Here is a 5,321-nt window from a genome sequence, read left to right as displayed (position 1 = left end):
ACCATAGGAAGAACCAAGTTTCCACAGCCCCAACGGAGGTGGATAGCATGGCAGGAGCTACCAAACACCTCTCAGTCCTAGCTCTCAACATTAATGGACTTAAAGCTCCAATTTAGCGAAATAATCTGTCTAGTTGGATTAAAAAGCAAGATAATTCTATCTCTTGCCTTTAGGAGTCACACCTTGCCAATAAAAACATAAACATTTTGATAATGAAAGGCTAGAATAAAATCTACCAAGCAAACGGCTGCTATAAACAGGAAGGAGTTGCAATAATAACATCAGATAAAATATGCTTCAAATTAAAATTAGCAACATGCAAATACTAAACCAACATGAGTTAAAGCATAGTAAGGGGCCTATATCAAGTGTTGAAATAGACACAGCAATAAGAGACCTCCCATCTAAGAAAATCCCTGATGGATTTACAGCAGAATTATACAAGACCTTCAAAACAGAGCTCACACCAATACTCCTCCAACTCTTCAATGAAATTGAAAGAGAAAGTTCTCTACCAAACTCATTCTATGAAGCCATCATATCCTTCATTCCAAAACCAGGCAGGGACTCATCAAAGAAAGAGAACTATAGACCCATTTCTTTGAAGAACATTGATACAAAACTTTTCAACAAAAGTTTGGCCAATCGACTTCAACAATTCATCCAAAAAATCATACACTAATATCATATAGGATGTATTTCAGGGATGCAAACCTGGTTCAATATACACAAATCAATTAATTTAATTTATCACATCAACAAGAGCAAGGATTAAAACCACATGGTTATCTCAAAAGATGCAGAAAAAGCATTGGACCAGATCCAACACCCCTTTATGATGGAGGTTCTGGAAAAATTAGGAATCCATAGAACATTCCTCAATACAATAAAAGCTGTATATGGAAAACATACAGCCAGCATTATAATTAATGGTGAAAAACTAAAGCTATTTCCTCTTAACTCAGGAATGAGAAAAGGATGTCCACTCTCTTCTCTTCAATTTAGTATTAGAATGCCTAGCTACAGAAATAAGACAATATGCCAATATAAAAGGGATCCAAATAAGGAAAGAAGAAGTAAAATTCTCCCTCTTTGCAGATAAAATGATCTTGTACTTAAAGAATCCCACGGACTCCACTCCAAAATTACTCAAGCTAAATCAAAACTGTCAAAATAGCAGGGTATAAAATTAACCTTCAGAAATTAATGGCTTTTCTGTATGCCAACAATGAGAAAAGTGAGGTTCAAATCAAGAAAAGTTTTCCATTTGTAAGAGCCCCACAATAAATGAAATACCTAGGAATTAACGTAACCAAAGAAGTGAAGGACATTTATGATGAAAACGTTAAAAATCTGAAAAAGGAAATCAAAACAGAACTTAGAAAGTGGCAAAACCTCCCATGCTCCTCGATAGGAAGGATGAACCTTGTGAAAATGGCAATATTTCCCAAGGCTATCTACAAGTTCAATGCCATACCTATCAATATTCCAACCGCATTCTTCAAGGAAATAGAAGAGGCAATCCCAAAATTCATATGGAACAACAAAAGACCCTCAATTGAAAAAAGCAATCCTTAACAGAAAGAACAGTGTTGGAGGAATATCAATACCAAATTTCAAACTCTACTACAAAGCCATAGTAATTAAAACAGTTTTGTACTGGCACAAGAAAAGACCTCAGGAACAATGGAATAGAATTGAAAACCCAGAAATCAACCTACAGACCCATAATCATCTAATATTCGATAAAGGATCTAGAAAGATAAAATCGAAGAAAGGCTATTGAGTAAATGGTACTGGCAAAATTGGTTAATCACTTGTAGAAAATTAGATCCTTATATATCACCCTGTACCAGAATCAACTCCAAATGTATCAAAGACCTCAGAGTCAAAGCAGATATTCTGAAAACATTACAGGATGGAATATGAGAAACCCTAGGTCTCCTTAACAAAGGCTGAAATTTTCTGAAAAGAAACGCAAAAGCACAACAAATGAAAGTTTGGACAAAAAGGATTGCATGCAGTTGCAGAGCTTCTGCATGGCAAAGGACATAGCTAGCAGGATCAATAGAAATCCCACGGAATCAGAGAGGATCTTCACTAGCCATAAAACCGACAAGGGTTTCACATCTAAAACAGATCTGAAAATCAAAAAATTAAATCCTCCAACAACAAATATTCAAAGAAAATACTGCCCAATAAATAAGTGGGCTAAAGACATAAAGACAAACTTCTCTGAAGAGGAAAGGAGGGTGACCAATAAAGACATGCAGAAATGCTCAACCACCCTAGCCATAAAAGAAATGCAAATCAATCAACATTGAGATTTCACCTCACCCAAGTTAGAGTGGCTATAATCAAGAACTCTAATAACAAAAGATGCTGGAGGGGATGTGGACAGAAGGGAACCTTACTTCATTGCTAGTGAGAGTGTAATCTTGTTCAACCACTTTGGAAAATAGTATGGAGGTTCCTACAAAGACTCCACATAGAGCTCCCCTATGACCCAGCAATCCCACTTTTGGGCATTTGCCTAAATGATCACAAACAAGACCATACTAAAGCTATCACACAGATATATTTATTGCAGCATTACCATAGCTAAGATATGGAACCAACTCAGATGTCCCTCAGTAGATGAATGGATCAAGAAAATGTTGTATATATACACAATGGAATTCTATGTCTCTATCTGAAACAATGATATTGCCCCATTTGTTAGGAAATGGAAAACTTGGAAAAAAATTGATTAAGTGAAGTAAGCCAGGCCCAAGAAACAGAGGTCCCATGGTTTCCCTTATTAGCAATTACTAGTGTATGTCTGAGACATGCAGAAATTGTTAGATAAGTTGATGTTAGGTGAAATGAACCCCAAGATAAGAATTCAATTTTTTTTTCTGTAATTATTTCTAACGTATTTATAAGATGATTTCTTTGTTACTTTGTATATCCCTTCTGCATGGTATAACACCTGTTTTCGCTGTATTTGATGTTGGTATAATTTGTGGAGGGGAAGGGAAAAATTTTTTTAAATATGGATACATGTGGACCCATTGCAACAATGAGATATACAAGAAATTATGTCGAAAAACAAATTTTACAACTTTGGATGGGGGAAAGGCAGAGGGGGAAACGGGACGTAAGAGAGGTGAGATGGGAAGGGATAGTAAGGGGAAACAAAGGAGTATGCAACAATGCTTGATAAGAAATGTACTCATTACCTTGCCCATGTAATTGTAACCACTCTGTCTGGTATTTTCACACTTAAAAAAAAAAACACGAAAAACCATAAAATATAAAGTATTTTTGATAAAAAATAAAAATGACTCAGAATAAATAATCAATGCAAAAACAATCTTTACAGAAGCAAACTCTCAGAGATATTACATGACTTTGAAAAGGATAAAGTGGCTGAATTTAATATAAATTTAGAAGTATGACCATTCAAAAATATAAAAAGATATTCTTTATTTCATTATATAACCCAAAACAGAAAGTAAATGTTGTTTAGATGATTTTTTAAAATACAGTCTCTCAGGTGCTGGGAGGGTGGTTCAGTGTAGAGTGCTTGCCTTGCATGCATGAGGTCCTGGGTTTGATTCTTCAGCACCACATAAGCTTAAAAAGATGGAAGAGATGCTGTGACTCAAGTAGTAGCAATAGCCTTGAGCTGAAGTGCTGAGAGACAGCACCCGGACCCAGAGTTCAAGCCCCACAACCAACAAAAATAAAACAAAAACAAAACAAAATACAATCTCTCACTTTTGTGTGCTCAACATTGTAACACTAGTGCTTCAGTCTAGGGCTAAGATTTTAGGTGTGGACATTTATCAACACTCCTGATTCAGATTCTAATTGATAAAATTTTTAATCAATGTTTTGTTATTAATTTTGCTCTTTGCAAATTCACATATACCTATAAAAAACAGTGTGGCCATCCCAATAACATTCTCAAAGTATTTCCTAATGATGACTTACAAAAAGTTGTATTATATTACAACAAGGAAAGCAATGCTATAAATAAGGAAAACCAATACATAAATATTAATGATTAATAAAATAAAAAAACAAAACATTTACCTCTATTTCTAGTATTTGAAATGTACTACATATTCGATTTATTATTTTCTCATATTGCTGTACATTTAAAACTGCCTAAGTCTATGATGTTCAACAAGAATTTTATAGACTATGAGTAGCCTTTAAAGTTACCCACTAAGATTATTATTTATGGTTCATCTCATCATTTGTATATGGCTTATACCATCATTAATTCCTCGCTAACATATAAAGTAAGGAATCCCTTAAATTTTAACAGAAACTGTGAAGTTAATGTCTTAAATCTTCACTCTGCTTCTTTACACAAACACTTTGCAATTTCTCGTTAGTAAAGTTTCTATAAACTCTGAAATGTACATACTTAGTAGTATATGACTGCTACCATGAATCTTAAATGCTTTATGGAAAAGTTTTACAGCGTGCTAAATAGTCTTAATTTTGGCATATATGAGCCAATTCCCAAAATTTAACATATTTAAAACATTAAAACTTTTAACAAACCTTAACACTTTCTATAGTGTTCATAATGGCAGGTTCCTTGTACAGAATAATTGAATTCCTCCTCCTACACATCCGTTGAACAACAAATATATGGAATTATTTTGTTTTGGACATATCAATCTTGACTTTATTCTTAAATGTGTTCTTATGTAAGAAATACATGGTTCTAAAATTTCACAACAATTCTTTTGAATTTAATTTTTGTGGAATTGTCTAGTTTAAGAAAATCAATTACACTTTATATATAAAATTGTTCTGTGCTCAATTCAGTAGCACATATACTAACATTGGAACAATAAAGCGAAGAATATCCCCTGACTGAGGATGACACTCGACTTCGTGAAGCATTCCAGATTTTTAAAAGAACAGATGCTGGATAGGATGTGGACAGAAGGGAACCTTAATGCCTTGTTGTTAGGAGTTTAAACTTGTTCGAAGACTTTGGAAAGTAGTATGGAGGTTCCTCAAAAGACTACATAGAGCGCCCCTAACACCCAGCAATCCCATTTTGGGCATTCACCCAAATGATCACAAAAAAGACCATACTAAAACTACTAGCAAAACTATGTTCATTGCAGCATTATTTACCAAAGCTAAGATATATAACCAAACCCGATGTCCCACAGTAAACGAATGGATCAAGAAAATGTGTGTGTGTGTGTGTGTGTGTGTGTGTGTGTGTGTGTGTGTGTGTGTGTGTGTGTGTGTGTGTGTACTGGAATTCTATGCCTCCATCAGAAAGAATGACATCACCCAGTTTG

At 34.5% G+C, this 5,321-nt stretch overlaps 1 non-coding gene across 1 annotated transcript; it reads left to right on the top strand.

Moving 5' to 3' along the window:
* The first annotated feature begins 4,817 nt into the window (after window positions 1-4,817).
* LOC122101719 lies at window positions 4,818-4,919 on the top strand. The gene has a single exon (XR_006146408.1). It is a non-coding gene; the product is annotated as a U6 spliceosomal RNA (small nuclear RNA).
* Window positions 4,920-5,321: the final 402 nt, after the last annotated feature.

Source organism: Dipodomys spectabilis, unplaced genomic scaffold, assembly GCF_019054845.1.
Source record: "Dipodomys spectabilis isolate Male_0828 unplaced genomic scaffold, ASM1905484v1 ptg000679l, whole genome shotgun sequence".
Taxonomy (NCBI): domain Eukaryota; kingdom Metazoa; phylum Chordata; class Mammalia; order Rodentia; family Heteromyidae; genus Dipodomys; species Dipodomys spectabilis.
This window is presented reverse-complemented; position numbering and strand designations above follow the sequence as displayed.